This window comes from Ovis aries, chromosome 2 (genome assembly GCF_016772045.2).
Source record: "Ovis aries strain OAR_USU_Benz2616 breed Rambouillet chromosome 2, ARS-UI_Ramb_v3.0, whole genome shotgun sequence".
Taxonomy (NCBI): Eukaryota; Metazoa; Chordata; class Mammalia; order Artiodactyla; family Bovidae; genus Ovis; species Ovis aries.
In genome coordinates, this window is record NC_056055.1 from 208,234,516 (window position 1) to 208,243,324 (window position 8,809).

General features: G+C 42.3%; 1 long non-coding RNA gene across 1 annotated transcript in view; it reads left to right on the forward strand.

Annotated features, from left to right (window-relative positions):
- The window catches only part of LOC121818517 (uncharacterized), a 29,712-nt gene extending 21,184 nt beyond the window's left edge, over positions 1-8,528 (forward strand). The window contains exon 2 of the long non-coding RNA XR_009599409.1: positions 1-8,528. This exon is cut by the window's left edge and continues 20,510 nt beyond it. This is a non-coding gene — a long non-coding RNA (uncharacterized LOC121818517).
- The last annotated feature ends 281 nt before the right edge of the window (positions 8,529-8,809 follow it).

Below are 8,809 nucleotides of genomic sequence, written 5' to 3' on the forward strand. Positions count from 1 at the left end.
CGTCCATCGAGTCAGTGATGCCATCCAGCCATCTCATCCTCTGTCGTCCCCTTCTCCTCCTGCCCCCAATCCCTCCCAGCATCAGAGTCTTTTCCACTGAGTCAACTCTTCGCATGAGGTGGCCAAAGTACTAGAGTTTCAGCTTTAGCATCATTCCTTCCAAAGAAATCCCAGGGTTGATCTCCTTCAGAATGGACTGGTTGGATCTCCTTGCAGTCCAAGGGACTCTCAACAGTCTTCTCCAACACCACAGTTCAAAAGCATCAATATATATGACTACACATGACTAATTTCTACTAGATTGCTAATCAGTTGGAAGTGATTTTCATAAGTAGTCTTGTCTATCAATAACTTTAAAGAAATAGAAGATAGTTTCCTGAAGGACCAATAAAAATGTTTTATGTACAAGTATGATTAATACTAGGGACTTCCCTGGTGGCTCAGATGGTAAAGCGTGTGTCTATAATGCGGGAGACCCGGGTTCAATCCCTGGGTTGGGAAGATCCCCTGGAAAAGGAAATGGCAACCCACCCCAATAGTATTGCCTGGAAAATGCCATGGACAGAGGAGCCTGGAAGACTACTGTCCATGGGATTGCAAAGAGTCGGACATGACTGAGCGACTTCACTATGATTAATACTACGTTATCTGTAATAGAAAAAAAATAGGAAAGCCCTAAATACCACATCAATAGGGAAGCAATATGGCATTGTGGTTAAGAATTGCCTGGATTCAAATCCTATCTGCACAATTTACTCTGTGATCATGGACACATTATCTCACTCTCCAGTTAGTTTGCTTGTGCTCATTCGCTAAAGTAGTGTCTGACTTTTTGCGACCCCATGGACAGTAGTCCCCAGGCTCCTCTGTCCGTGGGATTTCCCAGGCAAGAACACTGGAGTGGGTTGCCATTTCCTTCTCTAGGGGCTCTTCCCAACTCAAGGATCGAACCCTCATCTCCTGCATTGGCAGGCAGGTTCTTTACCACTGAGCCACCAGGGAAGCCCCATTTGTAAAATGAAGCTAATAAAATTTACTCCACTGGTTTCTTATAGTACTTAGAATAGTTCCTAGTCCATAGTATATACTCAATACATTTTAGTTATCATTACTGATAGGGAATTGGGATACATCTTGGTAGAGGCACATGAGGGAATACTAGGTAACTTTTTTAAAAAAGACAGCTGTATGCATTACTTAACTAGAAGACAGTCTGTTGCCAACTCACTTTGTCTCCCTCTCTCCAATGCCCTGCAAAAAACTTAGCTAGAGAGGGGCTGAATTTTGTGCATATGTATTGAAAAACAGAGAGCAGACTTGGGGGGCCTCTGATGGAAAATAAAATTATTTGGTGGGGGTGCGTTATAGGAGGAGAAAGGGAAGAGGCTTTGGGGCAATGCGGATTGTATAGAGAGAAAAGACCTGCCAGCTTTTTTTTTCTTTCTAGGCAAAGAAAACTGATGTTTATTAAAATGTTCATTAGGTGACATGCACTTTGCTGCCAGCTTGATGTAAGTAAATAATTCCATTTAGTCTTTGAAGTAACCCTAAGAGGTGGGTGTTACTGCTGGTTGACCACAAAATTATAGAGGTGAAATGGTTTGACTGCCACACCTGGAGCTTAACTATGCTATGCGAAGCTCAAAACCTGTATTGACTTCATGACTTCAAGATACTTCGCTCAACTTAGCGCCCTTCACTTCAGTGCCTCCAAGGAAAGTATAAGGTCTTTCATGAAGCAGACCACATCATCTGGCATCCATTTTGTCAGAGCTACTTCCCATTTTCCCAAAAGGGCATCTGTCCTTGCTCGCTGTGCTCCTTCTGTCCACTTGACTTATTGCTACTCAGCCCACAGGCCTCCTCACAGTAGGCACTTCCTCTTGGGAGCCTTCCCTGATAGCTCTTGATAGCCTCCCAGTCAGGGCTGTCACAAACATGTGTTCCCTGCTGTTCCCAAGGGGACCTTGTTCTGTCACAGCACTTGCACATATATGCAATCATCAGTGACTCTTCTGCCTTTGCCACTGAAGACAGGGTCAGTCTCCAACACCTGTTTAGTCCCCAACCACTGGTAGTTGCTCCATTAATGTACAGGAACTAGGGATGAATATGATCCCCTCTCCTTGGGCTAATTTTTTAATTGAAGTATAGTTAACTTACAAAATTATATTATTTTCAGGTGTTCAACAAGGTGCTTCAGTTATATATATGTTTCAGTTCAGTTCAGTTCATTTGAGTCGCTCAGTTGTGTCTGACTCTTTGCAACCCCATGAACCGCACGCAGCATGCCAGGCCTCCCTGCTGCTACTGCTAAGTCACTTCAGTCGTGTCCGACTCTGTGCAACCCCATAGACGGCAGCCCACCAGGCTCCGCCATCCCTGGGATTCTCCAGGCAAGAACACTGGAGTGGGTCGCCATTTCCTTCTCCAGTGCATGAAGTGAAAAGTGAAAGTGAAGTTGCTCAGTTGTGTCTGACTTGTTGCAACCCCATGGACTGCAGCCTACCAGGCTCTTCCATCCATGGGATTTTCCAGGCAAGAGTACTGGAGTGGGTTGCCATTACCTTCTCCCCAGGCCTCCCTAGTCATCACCAACTCCTGGAGTTTACCCAAACTCATGTCAATTGAGTCGGTGATGCCATCCAGCCATCTCATCCTCTGTCATCCCCTTCTCCTCCTGCCCTCAATCTTTCCCAGCATCAGGGTCTTTTCAGATGAGTCAGCTCTTTGCATCAGGTGGCCAAAGTATTGGAGTTTCAGCTTCAACATCAGTCCTTCCAATGAACACCCAGGACTGATCTCCTTTATGATGGACTGGTTGGATATCCTTGCAGTCCAAGGGACTCTCAAGAGTCTTATCCAACACCACAGTTCAAAAGCATCCATTCTTCGGCACTCAGCTTTCTTTATGGTCCAACTCTCACATCCATACATGACTACTGGAAAAACCATAGCCTTGACTAGATGGACCTTTGTTGGCAAAGTAATGTCTCTGCTTTTGAATATGCTGTCTAGATTGGTCATAACTTTCCTTCCAAGGAGTAACCGTCTTTTAATTTCATGGCTGCAGTCACCATCTGCAGTGATTTTGGAGCCCAAAAAATAAAGTCTGACACTGTTTCCCCATCTACTTCCCATGAAGTGATGGGACCATATGCCATGATATTTGTTTTCTGAATGTTGAGCTTTAAGCCAACTTTTTCACTCTCTTCTTTCACTTTCATCAGGAGGCTTTTTAGTTCCTCTTCACTTTCTGCCATAAGAGGGGTGTCATCTGCATATCTGAGGTTATTGACATTTCTGCCAGCAATCTTGATTCCAGCTTGTGTTTCTTCCAGCCCAGCGTTTCTCATGATGGACTCTGCATAGAAGTTAAATAAGCAGAGTGACAATATACAGCCTTGACGTACTCCTTTTCCTATTTGGAAACAGTCTGTTGTTCCATGTCCAGTTCTAACTGTTGCTTCCTGACTTGCATACAGATTTCTCAAGAGGCATGTCAGGTGGTCTGGTATTCCCATCTCTTGAAGAATTTTCCAGTTTATTGTGATCCACACAGTCAAAGGCTTTGGCATAGTCAATAAAGCAGAAATAGATGTTTTTCTGGAACTTTCTTGCTTTTTCCATGATCCAGCAGATGTTGGCAATTTGATCTCTGGTTCCTCTGCCTTTTCTAAAACAAGCTTAAACATCTGAAGTTCACAGTTCACATAGTGCTAAAGCCTGGCTTGGAGAATTTTGAGCATTACTTTACTAGCATGTGAGATGAGTGCAATTGTGTGGTAGTTGGGCATTCTTTGGCATTGCCTTTCTTTGGGATTGGAATGAAAACGGACATTTTCTAGTCCTGTGGCCACTGCTGAGTTTTCCAAATTTGCTGGTATATTGAGTGCAGCACTTTCACAGCATCATCTTTTAGGATTTGAAATAGCTCAGCTGGAATTCCATCACCTCCACTAGCTTTGTTTGCAGTGATGCTTCCTAAAGCTCACTTGACTTCGCATTCCAGGATGTCTGGCTCTAGGCGAGTGATCACACCATCGGGATTATCTGGGTTGTGAAGATCTTTTTTGTATAGTTCTTCTGTGTCTTCTTGCCACTTCTTCTGTATATATCTATATTATTTTCTAAAAATTCTTTTCCATTATGGTTTACTATAAGATATTAAATATAAAATGAATATAACATTGAATTAAACATAACAAATGAACTTGATAAATCTAAAAGTAAAATTACTCTTGAAATGAGATGAAAAGGAAATTATTCTTAAAAAGCTCAGTACTCAAACAACCACTTTTGATTTTTGGGGGGTTTTAATTGCTTTCTGTAAGAAACTTTCCCGTTGTTGTATAATTAATAAGACTGTATTTAGTGGAAACACGTTAGAAGTTGGGAGTTTGAGTCTGATATAAAGGGAGAACTGTCCCCTAACAGTAGCTTGCTAGAATAAATTGTTAATGAACTATTAGAAATCAAAGCCTGTCTAATTAAAAAATAAACATTTGCTCTTAAAAAAAATATATTGAATATAGTTCCCTGTGCTATGAATCTTTGTTGTTAATCTGTTTTACAAATAGTAGTGTGCATCTGTTAATTCCCTACACCCAACTTATCCCTCCCTGACCCCTCCCCTTTGGTAACCTTAAGTTTGTTTGCTATGTCTGTGAGTCTGTTTCTATTTTGTAAATAATTTTATTTGTACTACTTTTTATTTACTTGTGGCTGCACTGGGTCATCGCTCTGCTCGGGTTTCTCGAATCGTGGTGAGCTGGGCTACTCTTTATTGCGGTGTGCGGGCTGCTCCTTTTGGTGGCTTCTCTTGTTACAGAACACAGTCTCTAGGCGTGCAGGCTTCACTAGTTGCGGCACACATGCTTGGTAATTGTGGCTCAGGGGCTCTAGAACTAGGGCTCAGTAGTTGTGGCACACAGGCTTAGCCGCTCCAAGGCATGTGCAATCTTCCCGGACCAGGGATCAAACCCATGTCCCCTGCATTAGCAGGTGGATTCTTATCCACTGTGCCACCAGGTAAGTCCTGTACTGTTTTTTAGATTGCACATTTCAGTGATCTCATGATGCTTGTCTTTCTCTTTTCTCTCAGAGAAAAGACAGTCCTATGTAAGTACATACTAAGTGAGTACTTCACTTAGTATGATCATCTGTAGGTCCATCCATGTTGGTGCAAATGAGCAGTCAGTGCTTTTGATGTATTACTTTGGTGGGTGAGACCAGGGAAGAATTATGGGCCCCACAGGAAACTGGGATGTGGTATCTTTTGGTTCACTAGATACATACACACACACATATATGTGTGTGTGTGTGTGTGTGTGTGTGTGTGTGTGTTCTACTGCATCCAGAACTCTAGCAAACAATATTTTCTCAACTGTTTATTGTGTATAAGCATGATGAGTCAGAGGTGAGTTAACCCTGCTCTCTGGGAGGGAGATGCTCACCAGCAAGAAGGAATGACTTCCTGGGCTGCAGGGCTGACTTAGGAAAATTCCTTGCCTAGAGCCCTAATCAGTGTCTTGGTGCCTAGGAAAAGTGAAGTGTTATTTCCAGGGGTTAGCAGTTGATTTGGTCCATTCAGTCTTGAGGATTATACATAGTAATCCTAGTTAACATCACAATGTTCAAATTTAAGAGCACACTGGGTACTTCCTGGAGGAAAAACACTGAGCAGGCCCAGTCCTTGCCTAGTAGCCTTACTTGTAAGTTAGTAATGATAAGAGCAGGTTGGTATATTAGGAACATAGAACTTCCTAATAATTTCTTGGTAGTTTGTCTAGCAGAAAGATCTCTGCCCCCTTTTAGGGTGGTTTTCATTTCCCTTCTGAAAATTGCTTTTCTTGCAAGGGACTTAATTAAACCACAAAACATGAAATGGAAGAACCAATTCCAATCAAAAAGATCTTAGTGGCATAAGATGTGGACTCTCAAGATCAAACAGGTTATTTAAAATGATCAGGTATCTCTTTTCTGGCAATCAATCGATTTGTACAGGATACCACCCTTTCCTAAAACCACTCCCTTATAAAATGATTGTCCTAATACTCCAGTTTTGGATAAGAATTGTTCCAGTTTTACCAAAGGGCACTGTATTTTATATGTGGAGTCAAGATGAAGGAAAGGTACGGAATACATGAGATGACAATGGCAAGTGTGAACCTGTAGAAAATGCGCTTCATATTTGACTGGGAAGAGTACAAAAGTATTAGCTAAGAACATTCGGCAAAGGGGTCAGGGTGCATCCTGACTCTCATGGAACAAAAAGGCTTGGAGAAACGGACACACGCACTTAACTAGAAAGCGAAGCGTAAGCAAGGAGAGCACAGAGGTCACGGAGTAAAGACGCAGACACAGTTACTGAGGAACAACCCCAAACTCCCAAGAAAATGCTGCTGCCCCTCCCTCCTCATTCCTCCCAGCTTGCAGATACAAAACAAGCCCCATCTCAAGAAGGGGTGTAGCTGTTTAGTGTCAGCTACTAAGAAAACCATAAATTTCCACTTTATGTTTTATGGGAATTGGAGTTTGGGGGACCTACCAGAAGGCTCTATTATGATTTAACTTTATCCATGTAACAATATATCTCAGATAAAGTCCAGGTTCCGGGGGGAGGGGATGGACTGGGAAATTGGGATTGACATATATACTCTGCTGCTCAGTCGCTTCAGTCGTATCCGACTCTGTGCAACCCCATAGACAGCAGCCCACCAGGCTCTGCCATCCCTGGGATTCTCAAGGCAAGAACGTTGAAGTGGGTTGCCATTTCCTTCTCCAATGCGTGAAAGTGAAAAGTGAAAGTGAAGTTGCTCAGTCCTATCGGACTCTTAGCGATCCCATAGACTGCAGCCCACCAGGCTCCTCCATCCATGGGATTTTCCAGACAAGAGTGCTGGAGTGGGTTGCCATTGCCTTCTCTGAATATATATACACTGCCATGTATAAAATAGATTACTAATGAGAACTGACTATATAGCACAGGGAACTCTAATCAATGCTCTGTGGTGACCTAAATGGAAAGGAAATCCAGAACAGAGGGTTTATATGTAAACATATAGCTGATTCTATATATGTACTTTGCTGTACAGCAGAAACTAACACAATATTGTAAAGCAAGTATACTCCAATTGGGGAAAAAAAAAAAAAGACCAGGTTGCCTCAGTTTAAAAAAAAAAAAAAGCAGAAACAGGCAAAAAATATTTGGGCTTTATTTTTCTTGGCAGGGCAAATTGAGATTAATGAAATTTAATCATGCTTTATTGCTCCTTTTAGATTTCCAACATTAACCCAGGGCTTCCCAGCAGCAAAGTAGATTGCTTCTGTTCTAGAACAAAGGGACAAGGTCACCCTAACCCTCAGAACATGAGGAAAATCCCCAAGTCTTCAAAGAGTTTAAAGATCTCCATAGACTCAGTTCTCGTCCTAGTTCTTGTCCTCAAGATTTGCCACTTTTTAATTCAGAAAATAATTTATATTAATTACAGTACATTTTCTAGCAGGGAGGTTACTTACCCTACTGAAGAATATAGTAAATCCTGTAAAGTGGAAATGGAATAGAAGACACTGAAAAACTATACTTTGGGTTCCAGTATTGTACTCAGACTGTGATATAAAATCTATTACTTGAGGAACATTACTCCATCTGGCCCAGTACTTAATCTATAGCATCCCAGACTGGACAGTCTGTGAGGAAACTCACAAAGGCTCATTTCCTCCTATAAATAGCCTTTATGCCCCCCAAAGCATCTCAGTTACGGGTGCCAATGTTCTTGGGTTATATTTAAAAGCTTAAAGAATTTGAGCCAAAGGAAAGGGTCTTCATTCTATCTTACATATGACAGGAGACTTACCAACTCTATACTGGATACAAAAGCAGTTGAGTTGTGGTAACTAATGAGAAAACAGGTATAGATTAATTGGTTTGTTATAGAAGCTTCTCTTTATAATTCATTACAGTCTTTTTTTCCTGCGTATCTCCTTCTTCACTACTGCAGTAGGTATCATAGGGATTGTCTCCCAATGTCTATTCTTGTGGTTGTTTTAATCATTTTACCCTCCTCCTCTCAAGAGGTAGGGTGTATGCTTTTTCCTTTGAACCTGGGTGGGCTCCGAGACTGGCTTGACCAATAAAGCACAGTGAAGTGATGCTATAGTTTCCGAAGTTGTCATCAAAAGCCTTGCAGCTTCCCCCTTGGCCTCTGGGAACACTATGGTTCTTAGAACCCTGAACCACCCTGTGAGTACATCTGTCCTGGGACTGTCGTGCTGAATGTTCTGGAAGATAACCCCCTCTGAACCTGTCCTTCCACCATTCCAGCCCAGGAGCCAAACATGTAAGTGAAGATGCTCTCTGGGGATTTAAGGTGCTTCGGCCAGAGCTTCTCTAGCCCCCAGCTCTTTGAGTCATCCCCCAATACTCTAGTCACCCAGCTGAGGTTCCATCTTGCTGTGCCCTTTCTACATTTTGGACCTATGGAATCTCATGAGTATAATAAAAGATTGTTGTTTTACACCACAAAGTTTTGGGGTGGTTTGTTATACAGCAAAAGGTAACTGGAACATCTCTTGGAATCTATTTTAGTTGAAAAATGGCTGTTGAGCTAAAGGCTGTATTTTCCAGCATCCGCTCTTGCAGGTGAGTGTGGTAATGAGTCTTGCCTGTGGTGTGTGAGTGGAAGTGATGCAATTTCCAAGTCATGTCAATAAAATGTTAGTGCTGGTCCTCCACTTGCCCTCCCTCACTGCTTCTTGTTGACTGAGATATAGTGATAATTGAAGCAGCTATGTAGGATCCACAGAT